This window comes from Molossus molossus, unplaced genomic scaffold, assembly GCF_014108415.1.
Source record: "Molossus molossus isolate mMolMol1 unplaced genomic scaffold, mMolMol1.p scaffold_m16_p_9, whole genome shotgun sequence".
Taxonomy (NCBI): Eukaryota; Metazoa; Chordata; class Mammalia; order Chiroptera; family Molossidae; genus Molossus; species Molossus molossus.
In genome coordinates, this window is record NW_023425403.1 from 29,407,214 (window position 1) to 29,428,697 (window position 21,484).

Consider the following 21,484-nt stretch of genomic DNA (forward strand, 5'->3'; position numbering starts at 1 on the left):
CTTATATAATAGTCTCCATTGTAGTGAAGAAGACTTCAGTCCTGGGATTTCAAAACATACAGAAAATATATGCTGACTTCCACAGGGCGTCACTTCTACAGCTACCAAAGTGGGGCCAGGGCCTACAGCAAGGATCTGCCAAGAATGCAAAGTGGAATTGGGTAGCAACTAAATGTATTAGACCTACGTGGGTTGTGACACAAATTGGGAGAGAGGCTGCAGACCTGGTATCAGATAGTCGAGTGAATGATATGTCTTAAACTCAGAACGGTCAGTCCCTTCCAAAGGGTATGAACTCGGGGTCCCTGCCTTTTTTGTTTTGTTTTGTTCACACCATTTCTCCCCACCCTACCACCACACTATAGGTAATCACTTTCCCTGTCTTTTAGTGACGATTAAAAATTCAGTCAATCACCCTGGCCGGTTTGGCTCAGCGATTAGAGTGCCAGCCTGCGGTCTGGAGAGACCCAGGTTCAGATCCCGCTAAGGGCAGGTACCTCAGTTGCAGTTTGTCCCCAGCCCTGGTTGGGTCGTGTGGGTGGTAACCACTCAATGTGTCCCTTTCACGTCGATGTTTCTCTCTCCCTTCCACTCTATCTGAACAAAATATAAAAAGAAAAACTGAGTCAATGGGTTGCTAAGTGGCTCCAGGAGAATCAGCTTTAGGGTCTGGTCCCAAATCTCCGGCCTGTAGCAAATTCATTCTACTCCAATCTCTCCCCCAACTGGACTGAGGTAATGACTCTTGTTGGCTTGGGATGGTAGGATTTTTGCATTCTTGGTTGTCTTTTTAACCCTAGGAAGGTTTACAATCAAATGTAGAGATGAGTCAATAAATCAAACTATTACATTAATACTTTTGTGTTATGTTCAAAAACAGGTTTTAGTAATCATTGAAACAATCTGTCTATATTTGGTATTTATGATGATTGTAGGGTTTAAGGGTTTTGGCATATGATTAGAGTTGATTCCACTTTGCAACATGCAACTGAGTAATTAATTTTATAGTCATGAGTTGAAAAGTATAAGAGACTTTAGCTAAGTTTTTAAACAGCACCGAATGTTTTTAAATATTTACCATATTTATTAGTTTGTTCTATCGGACTCAACCGAGTTGTCCAGGTACTTGGGAAGGCAATGCTTCTTAGAGACAGTTGAAGTGTTGAAAAGAAAATCAATGTTCAACTTATAAATACAGCTTTAACCATGAAGGAATTTAATCAACTGAGTTGTAATTGGGACCAATTGGTTAAGCCTGTAATTTCTCTAGTCACCTTGCATACATTAGAATTTAATCAAAGGAAAACATTTTTTAATTTTTTTTTCCTTTATTGATTTTAGAGAGAGGAAGTGAGAGGGAGAGAGAGAAACATAGATGAGAGAGAGGAAATGAGAGGGAAAGAGAGGTAGAAACATCGATGAGAGAGAACTTCAATTGGCTGCCTCCTGCATGCCCCCCACTGGTGATTTGGCCCACAACCAGGGCATGTGCCCTGACAGTGACCTCTTGGTGCATGAGTCGATGCTCAACCACTGAGCCACACCAGCCAGACTCCAAGAAAAATTTAATTTTTATATTTTCTTAATTTCATGAATAGAATAAGGTTTGTAACTTGAACATAAAAGATTAAGAAAAAAATCTAGTTTTTAATTTGTAATTCTAAGAAATCAAATATTGATGTTAACATCTTGCAAGTAATCTTTTTCTATGCACAAAGGCTACGCTCAGGACCATGCTCAAGCTCCACTGATTTCTGTAAGTGTGCTCATAATGAAAAAAAAATCTCTCACTTTTTTAAAAATAAAAAAATATGTACAGGTTATCTATAAGTAAAACTACAAAATTTTACTGGGAAATTTTAAAAATCTTAAACATTAAGAGAAATATACTTTCGTAAATGAAAAATTCAGTATTAAATACATTGAGTCTCCTTAGATTAATATAATACACTTTCAATAAAAAGTACCAAGATTTTTAAATAACAAAATTATTCTTTAAAAAAATAAATTTTTTTGCCTAGCCAGCATGGCTCAGTGGATTGAGCATCGTCCCATGGACTGAGAGGCCCTGGTCTGATTCCCAATCGGGGCACATACTGGGATTTTGGGCTCCATTCCCAGCAGGGGGAGGCAGGAGGCAGCTCTCACATCAATGTTTCTATCTCTCTCTCCGTTCCTCTCTCTCCTTATTATTATTATGATTTTTTATCCTCACCTGAGGACATTTTTAAATATTTTGTTCAGATGGGGGGGGGGGGAACATCGACGTGAAAGGGACACGTTATGCTTTGACTGATTTTTTAGAGAGAGAGGAAGGGCCCTGGCCAGTTTGGCTCAGCGGTTAGAGCGTCGGCCTGTGGTCCGGAGAGACCCGGGTTCGGTTCCCGCTAAGGGCACGTACTTCGGTTGCAGTTTGTCCCCGGCCCTGGTTGGTTGTGCGGGTGGCAGCCACTCAGTGTGTCCCTTCACGTGGATGTTTCTCACTCTCTCTCCCTTCTCTCTCTCCCTCCCACTCTATCTGTACAAAAAATGGAAAAATATCCTCGGGTGAGGATAAAAAAAAAAAGAAGATGCACTGCGGTAACCTCTCTGGCTTCTATTCACCTTGACTCATCCTTCTTCTGGGGAAGTGATGTGACATGTACCTATTGGCACATTTGGGAGGACACTGGGTCTGACTGTCCTGACTCTGAGCTGTCCACAGGGAGAAACCACTCTCCCTACTTCCAGGCTCTCCCCACCTGATGGGAGGGCTGTCCCGGTCTAGTGTCTCTGTTCGATGGGTGAGTCTATCTGCCTGACGCAAGGGTCAAGCAACAGGAGCATTTGACTTTGGTACTAAACTGCGTCCTCCAACTTAACCTTTATCGGTAGTAAAGACAGGCCTCCATCGTCTCAGTTTCCTCAGAAGCAACGTAGAGGAGAGAAATGCCCTTCAGAGTTCCCCACGGCAGGTGCAATGGCCAAAAACATTTAAAGAAGAAAGATTGTTCCTTGTGGTTATCTTGATTCCAGTAGGAAAAATACCACCAAAGTATGTTTGATTGTTTTTCCCAATTTTACTGAATAGAAAAGTCACTCAACTTTTTCAGGAGCGGAGTGAGGAGAGGCAGAGAAAGAAATCACAAGTATCACACCAACGGACTTGCTTCACTGGGGGTAAAGCATCCAGAATAGAGAAGAACCACTCCCCATAATGCAGTATTTTATCTCAATGGGAAGAGGATGTGTCAATCAATAAAATAGTGCTGAGAAAACTGATTAACTGATTGAACAAAACAAAGTTCTATTCCTACCTCATGCCATATGCTGAAATAAATTTCATATGGATTAATGTGTTAAATGGAAAGGAATTATGTTACAAATTGATGAGTATATATGTTAATATTTATTCTACCTGGGGTTTGGGAAGGAATCAAGGCCAAAGAAAACAAACAAAGAAAAATATTAGGAATTACTATATCAAAATTTAAGACTTCTTTACCTAAAGAAGTATCACGTATAAAATGAAAAATCCAGTTACTGAGTTCCATGAGTGCCCAGCAGAGACTGAAGGAGAGGAAGAGGAAAGGATCAGATCAAGGAGTAGGATCTGGAGGGTCCGTTTACACCACAGAAGAACTTTTAAAGTCAAGGCAAAGGCTGAAAAAGTGTCACAAAGGTTGCAGTACTACTGCCAAACCTGCTTCTAGTAGTGATGGAATGACGTAGTTGGTGAGACCTTTCCTAGACAATGATAATAACATGTAAACAAATTATTTTTTAATAATCAACTATTCGAAGCAATTGGTAAATACAAGTCAGAGAAGAGCTTATTCTCTTTTTTAAAATTGGTTTTAAGAGAGAGAAGAAGAAGGGGGAAGAGAGAAACATCGATTTGTTGTTCACTTATTTATGCATTCATTGGTTCTTATTTTTAATTTTTTTTTTTCTTTTCATTGATCTTTAGAGAGAGAGGAAGGGAGAGGGAAAGAGAAACAGAAACATCAATGAGAACATCGACTGGCTGCTCCCTGCATGCCCCCCACCAAGGATCAGGCCCACAATCTGGGCATGTGCCCTGACCAGGAATCAAACCGGCAACCCCTTGGTGCATGGGTCGACACACAACCACTGAGCCACACCGGCCGGGCCATTGGTTGATTCTTATATGTGCCCTGACCGGGGATCAAACTCACAACCTTGGCGTATCAGGTCAATACTCTAACCAACTGAGCTACTCCACCAGGGCAAAGAGTTTACTCTTGAAAGACAACTGCTTCAGGTAATTTTATGGTTTTGATTCGAGTTTTGAAGAGGTTTTTGTTTTGCCTCAGAACATTCCCCAACCCTCATGGCTATGGAATTTTTTTGTAAAATGAACCTTACCACCCTGGCCAGTGTGGCTCAGTGGTTAGTGTCAGCTTGCACACTGAAGGGTCTCGAATTTCATTCCTGGTCAAGGGCACCTACCTGGGTTGCATGTTTGATCCCTGGCCAGGTCAGGGTGAGTGCAGGAGGCAACCAATTTGATGTGTCTGTCTCACATCAATTCTTCTCTCTCTCTCTCTCTCTCTTCCTCTCTCCCTCTCTCTCCCCCACCTTCCTCCTTCCACTCTTTATAAAAACCAATGGAAAAAAATATTCTTGGGTGAGGATTTTTTAAAAAATGAACCTTACCAACTCAAAATGTCAGAGAAAAGAATTCAGAGATGGCAGAGCAGTGGAAATTTAGGGAGTCTACCCTTGAAAGACAGAACTGTGCTGGGTGAGCTTGTGAGTTTTCTCCTTGTTTGACAGGGTACCCCCCAACCAACAAACAGTTAAGCAGCAGAAAGCTGAAGCCTTGTACAGTAGGTGTTCAACAAACACTTGCTGAATGGAAATTTGCATATGGAACTTCCTATGTAACACGACCATGTCCCAGTTCTGAACTTTCATCCAAAAGAGGAAAAGATGGATACTGACCAACTTAAATGCAAATGTTTCTTTTTGTATAACAATTCAAATCTTACCAATCTGAAATGCAGTTGTCCCTAAATATATATAGTCATTCTGATGCTCCCTCCAATGAGTAATAATTAGGCTAAGTATCTCTTTTTTTTTTCCTTCCCAAAGTGATTCTTGGTTTAGAACCTCCTGGAGATGAACTTCAAGTCGATAACTAAAAGAAGGAGAAAAAAGAAAACTCTGGCCCTGGCCGGTTTGGCTCAGCGGTTAGAGCATTGGCCTGCGGTCTGGAGAGACCCAGGTTCGGTTCCCGCTAAGGGCACGTATCTCGGTTGCAGTTTGTCCCCGGCCCTGGTTGGGTCGGGCGGGTGGCAACCACTCGATGTGTCCCTTTCACGTCGATGTTTCTCTCTCTCTCTCTCTCTCTCCCCCTCCCACTCTATCTGAACAAAATATTGAAAAATGTCCTCGGGTGAGGATAAAAAAAAAAAAAGACTCTGGGTAGGGGCTAGTCCCATCCCGCCTAGCAGCCCCACCCCACCCCAGCTTAGAGCCTTCCAGGTCAATGACTGCTGAGAAGCTGCCCTGTCTCAGGAGGCAGGCGGGGGCAGTGCACAGGCTGACCCAGCACAGTGACACGTTGCAGGGGAGCCGCTGGTGGAGGAAGAGGCACAGGAGGAAAGCTGGCTGCATGAGAGAAAACAACTCTCAGAGAAGAAGTGTCTCCAACCACGAGTGACATTTGGCACTTGCAGAGGAAGCAGCCATAGACAGGAGATCACAGCTGGTCTGACTTACAAAAAACAAATCCAATCCTGTTTCTTGCAGCTTGTCTTCTATCTGTAAACACAGACAAAGTTATCCACAGATGCAGGTTCAAATTACCCTAAAGTTCCAGAGCTCAGCGTGGGAGACTTTGGGGTGGGCTTCAGAAAGTTCCTGGATGGAGTGACAGAGGAGAAGATGACTCTGTCATCCTTCTCACCAGCAAACTGCGGGGTGATGCGCTGGGAGGAGGGAGGAGCCACAATGAAGAAAGAAGACCAGGGCGGGGGTGATGGTTAGGGGAATGGGGCCTGACTCTGATCAAAAGAGTGAGAAAGAGTAGCCAGCGGAGTAGGGAGCATCCCTCTCCCGGAATCTTTGGGGAAAAGAATTCTGCTGAGTAGCTCTGGCCCCAGCAGGATCTGTGCTCTCCTTACGGAGAGGCCTTGACAGCTTCTCAAGATGCTGGCCACGGCTAGAGGCATCGGTAAATCCGATTACTTCATGTGTTGGGCTTTTCCTTTCTTCTGTGTTTTTCTTTTCCGTTTTTGGTGGGATGCAAAGAGGGACAGGAAGTTAGCCAAAATGACCCATTCTAGACAGGAGAAGCATATCAAAGAGGGGGTGCCACAGGTAGCCAGATGGCATTTCCCACAATTACTAAGTCAAACAGACTCCCTCTCCTTGCTTCCCTTATTCTCCAGCTTCAGAAAGAGGAATTCCCTCCACTCTCCTTTTCCCCACTGGCCCCATAACCCTCAAGGTCAGGTAAGTGCACACACTTCCAGCACAGGTGTCACTTCCCTAGAAATTCACTTTGGGAAATCCTGGGTTCTGATGTGGAACTTGGGGATGCTTTGGTCTCCCGAAGGGAATAAATGCATTGGCACAAGGTCAGTCCTGGCTGACTCCCGCACCGCCCCAGCCTGGAACAGATCTGCTTCCCTGCATGTATTCCTTTGCCAGCTCTCTACAGGTTGCTCTGTCCACTTCCACCCACTGCCAAGGCCACGAGGGTGTGGGCTGGCCTTGCTAGCACCCTCAGAGCCCTGGAACTCCGAGGGAGTCTGGGCTGGAGCCCAGGGATCCTCCCGGGTTGTCTGGAGCACCATCTGGTTGGGAGGTTTATCACCCGCTGTTATCTCAGCGTTCCTCGATGCAGCTTAAACCTATTAATTCCTTATCTTGTCATCACAGGCTAAATGAAAGCATCCTTCATTATGCTTCCTTCCTCTGGAACAAAAATCTTTACCTCCTGCTCACCCCCACGTAGCTGGCCTCTGTATGTTTCCAAGGACTCCTTTTCTAGCTTCCTGTGAAGCACTTGGGTCTAAAGAGCCCCCGGGGAGTCTGCCGGGAGGGGAAAGGCCTGCAGAACTGAAGACTGGCGCTCTCCGCGTGCTGTGTGTGAGGCCCCTGGGTGAACCCCTCAGCTCCGAAACGAGTCTTCTGGGGTCACCCTGAGGCCTAAGAATCTTCTACTCCACTCTCAATGTTTTGGCCAGGCAGATTTTTAGCTTCAGGAGTCCCACTTTTTAAACTGCGAAGAGGTTGTGAGGCACAACCCAAACAGTGGCAGAAAGGAGTCTCTAAAGGGAACTAGGACAGGAGGTGAGGGGGTGTCTGAGACTGGAGGACACTCGGAAAACAGGGACCAGAAGGGACGCTGCAGTTTTGCTCAGGAGGTTGCCGTGCAGTGAGCCCCCAAACCTGGGAGACAAGATCAGGCCTGGGTCATCCACTTCTCTTTGCTTCCTTCCTCAGAGCAGCCTGGGTGGAGAAACGACAGAGCATGGCAGACCTCTCTGTGCCCAGAAGGAAAAGGAACTTCTCTGCTTAGCGGCCTTTGGCTCGTCGATGTGTCCTCTCCAGAGACCACTAGAAAGAAGAAGAGGCCATCTCGTCCAGCTTTCCTTTGCAGGCATGAGGATACATTTTACCCTGATCTCCTCAGCCAGCCTCCCCTCTGGCCTCATTGCCCAGCAGTTAGGTCATATGGCCCCAAAGCCGCCCTAGCAAGTGCAGTGAGATTGCTGATAAGTTAGACGGTTCAGGATCCAGCCCTGGAATGGGAGCGGGTAGGTCCCATTACAGCTCTTTTCCACTTACCCAGAATTCTAACAGGGAAGTCACTTAATCACGCTGTATCCTCATCACAACTTCTCATCAAGGTCACCAGGGGCCCCCACTGTCCTAAGGTCTCATTCTTTTTGACCGATCGGCCAATCTTGATGGAGTTGATCGTTCCCTCCATTTTGGAACTGTCCTCCGCCTGGCTTCCAGGCCACCACTTTCTCCTGTTCGCTTCCTCTCTCACCGCTCCTTTCATCTCAGTTCCCTTTGCTGGATCCTCCTTGCCTTTTCCACCCCTAAATGACTCAGAGTCCAAGGGCATAGTCCTTAGACCTCTCTTTCCTTTTTCTTCATTCTGTTCCTCAGGTGAGCTCACCTGTGAGGTAATACGGCTTTAAATACCATCTTACTGCTGTGACTCCCAAATATGTATCTCTAACGTGTTCCTCTCCCCGTAATTCTGGACTTATAAATCTGACTGCTTAATCAACATCTCCGTTTGGATGTCAAGTAGGTATCTCAAGCTTCATTGACCAAAACTCCAGCTATGCCTTCAAAACATATTCAGAGTCTGGTCACATCTAACTTCCACTACTTCCAACTCTGAGCATCTTTCCTCGAATCTACTGCAAAAGTCACACCACTCTTTCACCCTTACCGCCTACAGCCAACTTTCCTACAGCAACCAGAACGAATCTTACAAAACATGGCAGATTGCCCTGGCCGGTTTGGCTCAGCGGTTAGAGCGTTGGCCTGTGGTCCGGAGAGACCCGGGTTCGGTTCCTGCTAAGGGCACGTATCTCGGTTGCAGTTTGTCCCCGGCCCTGTTTGGGTTGTGCGGGTGGTGACCACTAGATGTGTCCCTTTCACGTTGATGTTTCTCTCTCTCTCTCTCCCTCCTACTCTCTCTGAACAAAGAATGGGAAAATGTCCTCCGGTGAGGATAAAAAATAAATAAAATAAAATAAAATAAACACTTCAGATTATGTGGCCCTTTTGCTCAAAATCCTCCAATGACTTCTCACATTGAATAAAAACCAAAATTGTTACAAAGGGCCTGTAAGACCCCACATAATTAAGAAGGCTTGAAGGAAACAAGGAAGGAGATGACATGAAGGAAGGGAGGGAACATGCCACACAAATATCGGGGGGAAACATCCGGCACAAGAGCAGTGAGGAAAGAGTTTGCTCAGCATGTTCCAGGAACAGGTGGGACCCTGCTCTTCCCTCTGACTGCCTTTCCTACCACTCACCTATAGTGGAGCTAAGTAGTGCTTCTCAGAATTCACATCTATCCAGAACCTCAGAATGTGACCTCCTCTGAAAATACAGGAGACAGATATAATTATTTTCAGGATTGGGATGGGATCATACTGAATTAGGGTGGTCCCTAATTCCAATGACTGGTGTCCTTCTGAGAACAGAAGACCCACAGAGAGACGGAAGAGCAAGCCAGGTAAAAATGGAGGTGGTCAGGGGTTGGATTATAAGCCAAGGAACACTTGGGGGCACGCTAGCTGAAGGGACAGGCCAGGCAGGGTTCTTGCTCAGAGCGTTCAGAGGAAGTGTGGCCCTGCTGATGCCTTGATTTTAGACTTCCAGCCTCCAGAACTGTGAGCACATACATTTCCATTGTTTTAAGCCACCAAGTTTATGACAATTTGTTATGGCAGCCCTAAGAAACTAACATTCTCCCTCCCTCATTTGGTTCTAGCCTCATGGGTTTCCTCAAACTCCCCAGGTAGATATGGAAGAGGCCAATAAGAGTATATCAAAATGGCAGGAGTCCTGCCTTTGGAAATTGTGTAACTTTGCCCAAGTCTCTTGACCTTTCTGAGCTTCACACATTTTCCTTATGTATAAGACAAGATGATCTCTACATTTCCTCTAGTCTGAGGGCTCAGAATTCTCCTAGTCAATGCTACAGACTCAAATCAGGTGCACCGAGAGCAATTCTCGTTAGACGACCTTGGGTTTCTCCAGAGCTAGGGGACCTGCCCCAGATGTGTGCAATGGAAAAATGCTCACCTCGTAAGGCACCTGAATGCCACAGGGAAGCTGCTGGAGCTGGAGCAGTCCCTGGAAAGAAATCCGGTCTACATTTGCTTAACAGAACTGTTCTTTACAGTCCTGTGCATGCTCTCGCTATGGTACCAAGAGCTATTCCTAATCAACATCTCGGAATGGGAATGGGCTGGTAATGTTATGAACTACTTACACATGGAACCAGAAAATACAGCAAGCTGCAAGCCAGTTGACTCAGAAACAGACTCTTTATGCAACTATCGTTTTCTGGTTGGGAATTCGGTTTTGGACACCCTTTAATTGAATGGACACCTCTTCTAGACATGCTACTGATGGTTGTCTCATGTATTCCAACAGCTTGAAATTAGCTTGGGGCAGGAAGGGTGGTAGGTTATGACAGCATTTTAGAACTAGAAGAGAGATCCTCTACCCAGTCCTCACTTTTTACAAGCAGGTGTCAAGGCTCAGCTTGCTGGAGTTACTTGCCCACGTACAGTGAAGATGAGACTGGAAAGCGCGCCGTCTCCATTCCTAGGAGAATCCCCTTACACTTCATCCTCAAGGATAAGCTTCCTGCACATTCTGCTGACTCTTTAGAGTTTACAGTGAAAAGGTGACTTTCTGCTATGGAGCTGCTGCTGCTGCCCCACTAATAAAGCAGCTGCCTGATCTTGCATGGAGCCACCTTACGTTTCCTAAACCACAGGAGTTAAGTTTGCAAGATTCTTTTCCTTGCTTTTTTTTTTTCCTTACGGCTCTTCAAAGACAGAAAACAACAACCATTTCCAATCTGATCCAAGCCCACAGAATTGTTTTTAATTCCATTCATCAGTATCTCATTCACCCCAAGAGACTATGGGATGTTTCCATATTTACATAATGGGCTCATCATTTTAAGCTCCATAGGGTTCTCTCTGACATGGTGGCAATTATGTTTCCCTGCGAGCTTCCAAGTTTACTGTAAAGGCCAAAAGGGTCTCAGACACCCAGAAAACATACTTTTTATGTTTTTATAAACTCTATAAAATTGTAATTGGATCAAACTTTGCATTCAAAAGCACATTCTTCACAAATATTTTATATGCACATAAAACATTGAGAAAATGTTAACATTATGATCTTAACTGTTTGCACATTGGAACCAGCTAAAAGTTAGGAAAATGAAATCCATCTGTTCTCTTCTTTGAAACTCGATTATTCTGAGAGCATAAAAGAGTGCCTCAGGGGGGTTTGACACTGCCCTCTCCCAACTCCTGTTATCAGGTGACATGGGGGTGTGTGGAGGAGGGGGTCTCACTGGGGGCAGCTGCTTTTCTGACTCTCTCCAAACGAAGGTCTGGCCAATCCCGGAGCCCTGGCTATATAATGGAAAATCTTCTAACAGGCTGGGCAAAGAAGGGGATGGTTGAGTGGTCCCCATGGCCCATATTCTGGCCCCTGAGGCCCCTGAGAGTCATTTCACCTGTCTGGCAGAACTCCCAACAGCCTGGGGATAGGGAAACCGGGTTTTGCTCTAGCCCTTACAGCTTGTTTGTTCAAGACTACCCATTAGGTGATTATTAGCCTTCATTATAAAGTGCTAGCCGCCTAATTAGTTCAAGCTGAGTGAGGGGGTAGCAGAGGCAGGGGAAATGAGGAAACAATCCAAGCAACAGTTGACATTTGCTTTCCAGGGGAGCCCTGCACTCAGCTCCTCTGTTTTATCTGTTAGCACAGCAAATTGGACCCCTCATTATCACATTTACAAAGTGCTTGCACACACAGGGAGAAATAACCTGGAGATGCAGAGTCAAGAGTGTTGGGCGAGAAGCTGGCTCCCCCATCCAGAGACCACAGCCCTAGGAGAACAAAACACACTTCTCTGCAGTCACACCCATACCTGGTGGGAACAGCCCCACCAGGCCCAGGCCAAATGCAGAGCAGCTTTCTCCCTGGAGGGGAGAGAGTCAGCGGGGAGGATCAGACAGCATGAGAAACTATCCTGGAAAGGCCACCAGGTCCCATTCTCCCTTCAAGGAAGAAGATCCATAACATGAGAGATTCTTGGACAGGGCGTTTGATTGTGTTGGTGGCACAACAAACATAAAAAGTATTTTCTCCATTACTGATAAACAGAGCAGCAGCTCTCAATTTTCAATATGCATAAAAATCACATAGAAATCTGTTAAAATACAGACTCTTGGGCCTCACCCCACCTCTAGAATCTCTGACAGTTTGCCCAGAGATCTGCATCATAACAAAGGCCATAGGTATTTCATGAAGACACACTAAAAGACAGTGCTGTAGTCCTGACTGGTTAGGCTCAGTGGTTGGAGCATCGACCCTCGGACCAATGAGTCTCAGGTTCCATTCCAGTCAAGGGCATGTATCTCAGTTGTAATTCATCCCCTGCCCTGGTCGGGGTTGTGCAGGAGGCAACCAGTCGATGTGTCTCGTTCACATCGATGTTTCTCTCTGTCTTTCTCCCTCCCTCCCTCCCACTCTATCTGAAGATAAATGGAAAAATAAAATATCCTCGGGTGAGGATTTAAAAACTAAATAAATAAAAAATAAAGACAGTGCTGTAGAACAAATTGTTTAAAAAATATTTCACTGGCCAAATAGTCTCTGCTGAGTTCCTATGATGTAGAAGGTCCAGGATATGGAGCCATAGGAATGATCTATATGGAAGTGAGTGGCTGAAATGGGGTAGAGAGCGAGAAGGAGAGGAGATCAAGGAACTTGGAGACCAGTGGGTTGGAGGATCTCAGAGCTTACAGCTCAGTGGAGAAAGTCAGTCAGGGTCACACCGTCTGTACACTAGCTCAAGTGCCATACCTGGGCAAGGCGAGTGAGGGGAAACACATGGGAAGAAGCTGTAATCCCACCTGAGGGGGCAGGGAAGTTTTCCCAGAAAACAACATTTAATCTGGGAGCCAAAGAAAAACAAGTTAGCCATGCAAGAGGTATCCAGGGGAAAGAACCTAGGCAGAAAATCCAACTTGTACATAGTTCCAGAAGTGAGGGACAGGCCCGTGAATTTGGGCCTTAAAATTGGCTCAGAATTGACCATGACATGTGAGGATGTGAGAAATGGGAGGTTGTGAGAAATGGGGCTGGAAATATTATAAAGAGCTGTTCTTGTTTGAATTTTATCTAAGGGAAAGGAAAATCATGGAAGGAAACTAAGATTACTCTAGCTTTGGTTTGGGTTTGAGAAGGGGAAGACAGAGACAGTCCAGTGAGACGGTTGTTGTAGTAATTTCTCTGCTCAAACCCCAGTGACAGCTGTGCTCAAAGGCCCTGTCACATTGCTGATCTTTATGAACTGGGCTGGTGTTCAGGAGGTAACTAACTTCTCTTTGCTTCATGGGCAAATCAACCACTAAACGGCGCGCCAACTGGCGGGAGCGCCCTCTACTGGTCTGGATCTTCACATGCCACAGACTTTAAAGAAGTGGGGAAAGAGAAGGCAGACACAATAATTTTCCTCTTCCCTGGTGGAAGGATTCTTGAGGAAGGGTAAATAATAGTAATCCTATACCAACTGAGCATAAATACACCGTTGCCCAGTTACAGGTTGCCTCTGAGGAGGTTCCACAGGAGATCCTCAGACCTGCCTCTTATTGGGGTTTCTGTGATTACCTATAAATAAGAGGTTGACATGGATCTCCAGCCCCTGCCCCCACTCCATTCCTGAGTGCTCAGATTCCCCTCCCATCATCTCACTATTGATTTAGTGTGCTGTTTTTCCCTCTGGTCTCCCGCTCTGGAACTATAGACACTCCCACCATTATTAGCATCCAAAAATTAAAAAATAAAGAGCACAGAGGAGACTATACCATCTTAAAGTCATTTCCTCTTCGTAAATCCCAGTTTCCTTATCCAAGAAATTGGGAAATGTATCCATCCATTCTATTTCATTGGTTCATAAAGCACAAACAGCTAATATGTGGAAGCACACTATATATGATTACATGTAATTGTTACTAGTTGAACTCCTATCTGGACATAATGCTGTGTCGTACAAAGAAAATAAGAGTCTCTAAATGATAGGAGCATGTAATCCAAAATAAAACATATTGAGAGTATAAAGAAGCTTTAAAACAGTAATACTAAATAGCACTTTCTAGATCTTATTTATTTATTTTTTTTAATCCTCATCCGAGGACATTTTTCCATTTTTTGTACAGACAGAGTGGGAGGGAGAGAGAGAGAGGGAAACATCGATGTGAAAGGGACACATCGAGTGGCTGCCACCCACACGACCAACCAGGGCCGGGGACAAACTGCAACCGAGGTACATGCCCTTAGCGGGAACCGAACCCGGGTCTCTCCGGACCGCAGGCCGACGCTCTAACCGCTGAGCCAAACCGGCCAGGGCCATTTTCTAGATCTTAGAGGAATTTTTTTGTATATTCCCTCAATTAAAAGATAGCATGATACAGGGGCATAAAGTCACACAGACGTGCATATATATTATTGTTCTACTGCTTATTAGTTTTGTAACCTTGGGCAAGTTAGCTAATATCCCTGGACTGAAATTTCTTTATCTGTATATGATTAGGGTAATACCTATCTCATTGAAGAGCTAAGACCAGACCAGAGAGGTGCCAAAACAACTCAAAAATCAAGATAAGTAACATTTTAATGCAATATTTTTAAAATAAAAATTAATGCAAAGAGGTCCATGATGAACAAATAAAATCACTGTTACTGCCCAGCCAGTGTGGCTCAATGGTTGAGTGTTGACCCATGCACCAAGAGGTCGCTGGTTCAATTCCTGGTCAAGGCACATGACCAGGTTGTGGGCCAAATCTTCAGTGGGGAGCATGCAGGAGGCAGCCAACTGATGTTCTCTCTCATTGATGTTTCTATCTCTCTCCCTCTCCCTTCCTCTCTCTATAAAATCAATACAGAAAAAAAATTTTTTTTTTAAAATCACTGTTACTGATTTTTTCTTTTACCACAGGTTCCAGCACAACACTGGGTGTAAGCTAATAATAAATTAAATGAGATAATATATGTAAATACCTAGAACAAGGCATGTCACATAGGAAGGACTCTGAATTTTTGATGAAGGGAGGAGTTACTGAATGAATGGTCATTTGATATCTCTGAGCCTCAGAGTTGCTACAAGAATAAGAGATGAAGAGGGGGTGGGGGGAAGAGATAAACCACAGAACTTATGCGCATGTGCACATAACCAATAGACATGGACAACAGAACTGGGGACAGGGCGGGAAGGGAGGAGGAGGAGGATGTCAATGGGGGGGGCGGGAGAAACATCTGTAACAAAAATAAATAAAAATATACATATATAGAAAAAAACTATAGAAAATAAATAAATAAATAAAAACATCTACACAGTATAAAAAAAAGAATAAGATGATGATTATAAAGTTCCTATTACATAGTGAATAATATTAAATTGTAGAGATTTTAGTTTTATCTATAAAACACTTCCACACAGCTCCTCTCTTTCTTCCCGCTTCATAATAAGGTAGCTAGACAGGTATAATGCATACATTTTACAGTTGAGGACTGAACTGGTGAAGTTAACATCAATAACAAGCTGAAACTCCTGTGCTCTTAATCCTAAAGGCTGCTCTTTCCAGCATACTCCACTTTGCCTGTTTGAAATCTCACAGGCTCTGTAAAATCATGGGTCCGATTGACAGGACTAAGGATTCTGAATCTGACCTCCAGCAGGGCCCTGTGGCCTCCCTCCTCCCATTGCCCACTGCTCAGTGTTTGGAGGAATTTGGGAACAGTTAGACAAGCAATTCCGCAGCAATGGGTGGCGATGGCTGATACTCATAAAGGAAAGACCTTCTTCCTGTATTCCCACTTGATCCCCTTCGGGCCATCCTGCCAGAGCCTGAAAGAGGTATGGAGGATGTGAGGTGTGGGACAAGGGTTCAGTTGCTCTTCCTGAGGAGGGAGTGAAAGCTGGTAGATTAAAACAAAGAGGGGATCTTGTGAGAAGATGCTGTGACTCTTGGACCCGGAGGGAAGTTGACACCGATAGGAGAGTCAAAAACACTGGCTACTCGACTGTGGACTGATGGTCAAGTATGAGGTTTATTATACTAAAACAGAGTGGGGATGTTTTTCTTATCAAAATATGTGCATACAGGTAACACAGTCAATAGCATTAAAAAGTTTATGATGAAAAGTCCCACTGTCGCTTTCTACCCTGTACCACCCATGGTGCCACTTTCTGAGAAAAAAATCTCTTTTAAAGTTTCTGTTTGTTTCTTCTGGTGGTTACCTTATAAAGCTAAAGAAAATACTTCATTAAAACTGACCACTCTGTTTTAATGTATCAACTGCTAACTATAGTGTATTGACCACCGATTGGAGCCATATGACAAGGAGGCTTTAACTCATTTATTCTCATCTCCTCCCAATGTTTGATATTTATGCTATGATTTTTATTTCTTATTGGCTTCCTTTGTATCTTTAAATAATATAAACATCTATTCTCATTCCATCACCTCTCAACAGTATCCCTTGCCTGGTCCCTTGTGCTATAAGGGCATCAGCCCCCATCACTCTCCCGGCTCATCCACGTTTCACCATTGGTCAAGTAACCCTCACTTGGTTTTGACACACAGGACTGGCCTATCTGCCCAGCAGTCACGCTCACATCTTCCATGCTTTGATGACTCTGAATTCTGGCAACCAACAGACAGCATTTACATCAGTATGACCCTGTACATACTGTTCAGTTCTGGGCTGAATAATATGCCACCGGGGAGAAGCATTAAGGTGATGAGGACAGGGGCTTTCAGCTACATCGTTAGGTCCTTAGCTAGAATAAAAGATACATTGCAGTGACTATTTGTGATACCCAGAAAGCTGTCTTAATTTTTAGCTAAATGTGTTGCCCTTCCCTAAATGCAGAATTTGGCGTCATACTCATTTGTGTGACAAATATTCATTGAGTACCTGCTGTGAGCCAGGGGCTGTACCAGGTGCTGGACTGCAAAGCCCAAAGAAGGAAGACAAAAACAAACATGGCCCCAATCTTATTTAGTATAAGAGACATATATAACAAGTAATCCCACAAACAGTCTATAAATAATGTAGTACATAATACATAATATATAAACATTTAAATAAAGTAACAGCCCTGGCTGGTCGGTCTGCGGTCCAGAGAGTCCCGGGTTCGGTTCCCACTAAGGGCACATACCTCGGTTGCGGGACCCTGCCCCGGTTGGGGTCGTGTGGGTGGCAACCGCTGGATGTGTCTCTCTCACGTTGATGTTTCTCTCTCTCTTCCCCCCTCTCTCTCCCACTCTGTCTGAAGATAAATGCAAAAAAAAAAAAAAAAAATGTCCTCAGGTGAGGATAAAAAAAAAAGTAACAAACTGTGATAAAAACCATTAAGGAAAAGAACTCTAAATGGGAGGGAGTTTCATGAAGTCAGTGGGTAAATTTTCTCCATAATCAGATAATCCTACACACACACATGCGCGTGCGTGACATTTTTCTGGTATCGTGTTTTATACATACTTTTCTGCATTTTGCATTACTCACTCAAACGTTTCCTCAGGGAAATTGCTCCAAGTCATCTGGGATGGCTCTAAATCTGGATTTTTTAATGGTCGCACACTATTTCATGGTGTGGATGTATCATTATTTATTCAGTCATTTTCCTATTGACAAGAAATTCAACTTTTTTTCTGGTACTGGACCACTACAAACAATACTGCAATAAACATATATGCCCTCATGAAATTGTATATGTTTGTTTTTATGCAACGAATTCCTGGAAGTATAATACTGGTTCTCAAAGGGTGTATGATAGTTTACATTTTAATAGATGTCCTCAGCTGCTTTTCAAAAAGGAGGTAACACTTCACATTTTCATAAGCATAAGTGTCTTTTACATACACCCCTGACAATGAGTTTGAGTTCTTCTTAATTTTGCTAGTCTAATAGGTGTAAACTGATCCTTTATTATTGCTTTACTTTGCATTTCCCTGATTACTAATGAATTTGAGCATCTTTTTATATAGTCTTATACTATTTGTTCTGTAAATTGTCTATGCAAACACACTGCCTAGTTTTCTGTTGCTTGGTATGACTTTTATCAATTTGTTGGGGCTCTTTATATATTAAATAAGTTAACTCTTTGATGTCTGCACTACAAATATTTTCCAAGATCTATTATTAATCTATAGACTTTGTATATGGAAATGTTTCCTATACAAAAACTTAAAACGTTTATGTAGCCAGCCCGGCTGATGTGGCTCAGTGTTTGAGTATTGACCCACGTACCAAGAGGTTGCAGTTTGATTCCCAGTCAGGGCATACGCCCAGGTTGTGGGCCCAATCCCCAGTGGGGGGGCGTGCAAGAGGCGGCCAATTGATGTTCTTTCTCATCAATGTTTCTCTCTCTCTCTCCGTCTCCCTTCCTCTCTAAAATCAATAATGAAAAAAAATTTTTTTTTAACTTTTATGTAGCCACATAAGTCTTACTTTTCTTTTATTACTTCTGCGTTTCCAATCTTGGTGTTAGGATCTCCCTAACTCCTATAGTCTATATTTTCTTGAAACATTTTACTGGTTTTCTTTTTACATTTGTCTTTAATCCATCTGGAATTTATTTTTCTATTTGATATAAGAATGAGGTCTATGTTTTCTTCCAGATGGATATCCAGTTATGCTAGTGCCATTCATTAAAGAGTCCATTATTTTCCCTCTGAATTAAACCACCACACTTGTCTTATGTTAAATTCTCATTTATTCTGACATCTAATTCTGGATTGTTAATTCTGTTCCAATAACTTACTTGTCTATTCTTACATAAATATCATATTGGTTTTATTGTAGAGGCTTTATAGTACATGTTGTATATGAGGCAAGTCATCCCTTATTCTCTTTTTTCACAATATTCTTTGCTTTTTTCAATCCTCACCCGAGGATATGTTTTTATTGCTTTTAGAGAAAGAGGAAGGGAGAGAAAGAGATACAGAGACAGAAAGAGAGAGAGAGACAGAAAGATAGAGAGAAACATTGGTGTGGAAGAGAAACATCAATCGGTTTTCTCCCATTTGTGTCCTGACCAGGGATTGAACCCACAACCTTTTGGTGTTTGGTACAAAGCTCCAACCAGCTGAGCCACCTGGCCAGAGCTCTCATAATATTCTTATTCTTGAATATCATATATAAAATTTAAGATATTTACATCTAGTTCTAAGGAAAACCTATCAAAGTTTGAAGCTGCAAAGATTTATATATCAATTTGGGAGGATAGTCATGTTTATTACATTATCCTCCCATCTAAGAATATAATGTGCCTCTCTGTTTATTCAGATCTTATGTCTTATAGTAAGGTATTTTTATATAGATTCTGGGTCTTCACTTTAAATAACGTTGTCATTGTTTTAAATGACATAATATTTCTATTACTAGGTGCTTACTGTTAGAATAGTGAAAAAATTGTTTTTATATAATTATCTTGCATCTAAGTTCATTTATTAATTCAGTAGTTTGTTTTTTTCCTCCAGGTCCTTTGGATTTCATATATACCATCTTATTAGTCACAAAAAGTGATAGTTTTATCTATTTTTTCCAATATTTATGCCTGCTATTTAACTTTGCTGCCTTATTACATTTACTAAAAACTCCAAAATAACATTAAATGATAATGGTGATTGTAGGCATTCTTCTCTCTCGTTTTTTTATTATAATTAAAATGATCTTAGCACCATCTTTCACTTTAGGGTAATACTTTCTGTTGTCTTTTGGTGGCCTTTTATATTCAAAAGTTTCCTTTTTATCTATTCCTATGTATATTAAGAATGACAAATTTTAATTCAATGTCTTTTTGGCATTTACTGTTGTGTTGAGATTTTCTTCTCTTTTCACTTATTGATAAGTTTGCTTGCTGTCCTGCTTTTTTGTTGTCATTGGTTTTCTACTTCAGTAATTCTCCTCGTTTCTAGATAGAAAATCCTTTTTAAACTTTTTCTTTGATTTTAGTATTATATAGTACTGTTTCTTATTTCCAAATAGTCATTATTTGTTAGTACCTTTTTATTGTTTATTTCTAATTTTATTCATTTATGATTATAGAAAGTGCCCTATAACAGTTCCACTGTTTTTTAACTTTGGTCAATTTTAAGAAGGTTTTATGAACATATAAAAAATGGTATGAAAAACAACCTAAAAAGAAGGAAATCCTGCCATTTGCAATAACATGGATGGACCTTGAGTGCACTGTGCTAAGTAAAATAAGCCAGAGAGAGTAAGACAAATATGGTCTAATCTTACTTTATGTGGAATCTAAAAAAAAACCCCAAACTTATAGACACAGAGAGAAGATTGGTGGTTGCCAGAGTCAGGGCGTGAGGAGAGGGCAAAATGGGTGAAGGTCAAAATTTACAAATTTCCAATTATGAAATAAATAAGTCCCATGATGTCAGGAGACAACAGTGAAGTTTGCTGCATTGATTAGATCTTCCTTTCACGAATGATTTCTCTGTAGGATGCAATGCTGTTTGATAGGTTCTTTTTTAAAATAAAATATTTTTCTTTATTGATTTTAGAGAGAGTAAGGGAGAGGGAAAGATAGAAACATCAATGAGAGAGAACATTGATCGGCTGCCTCCTGCACAGCCCCCAGAGCCCCCCACTGGGGATCGGCCCACAACCTGGGCATGTGCCCTGGCCGTGAATTGAACCGGCAACCTCTTGGTGCATGGGTTGACACTCAACCACTGAGCCACACTTGCTGGGCTGTTTGACAGCTTTTTACCCACAGTAGATCTTCTTCCAAAATTGGAGTTAGTTCTTTCAAATTCTGCCATGCTGTATCACGTAAGTTTGTGTAATATTCTAAATCCTTTGTTGTCATTTCAGCAATTGTTACAGCAATTTCACCAGGAGTAAATTCCATCACAAGAAACCACTTTCTTTGTCCATCTATAAGAAGCAACTCCTGCCCTGGCCGGTTTGGCTCAGTGGTTAGAGCATCAGCCTACAGTCCACAGAGCCCCAGGGTTCGATTCCCGCTAAGGGCATGTACCTTGGCTGCAGTTTGTCCCTGGCCCTGGTTGGATCGTGCAGGTGGCAGCCACTAGATGTGTCCCTTTCACATCGATGTTTCTCTCTCTCTCTTCTTCTCTCTCCCTCCCGCTCTATCTGAATAAAAAATAAAAAAATGTCCTCGGGCGAGGATAAAAAAAAAAGAAGAAGCAACTCCTCATCCATTAAAGTTATATCATAAAATGGTAACAATTCAGTCATATCTTCAGGCTCCACTTCTAATTCTAGTTCTCCTACTATTTCTACCATATCTGCAGTTGCTTCTTCCACTGAAGTCTTGAACCCCTCAGTCATCCATGAGGGCTGGAATCAACTTCTTCCAAACACCTGTTAATGTTGCTATTTTGATGTCTTCCCATAAATCATGTTCATAATGGCATCTAGAACTGTGAATCCTTCTCAGAAGTTTTTTTATTTACTTTGTCCAGATCCACCATGACAAGATTAGAAAACCAAGAATTTGATATTGGAAGACATTTCTGTATCTTCTGAATCAAGAACATTTTCATGTGGGTGATGGGAGCGGAAGCCTGAAGCTCTGATGAGTTTGTTCTTTCTGCCTTGTAGTTTTTGTGTGTCCTTATCATCTTTCCACCTGCTTGTTGTTTCTACATCATCTGCACTATGTGAAAATAGCTGGTCTACATTTATC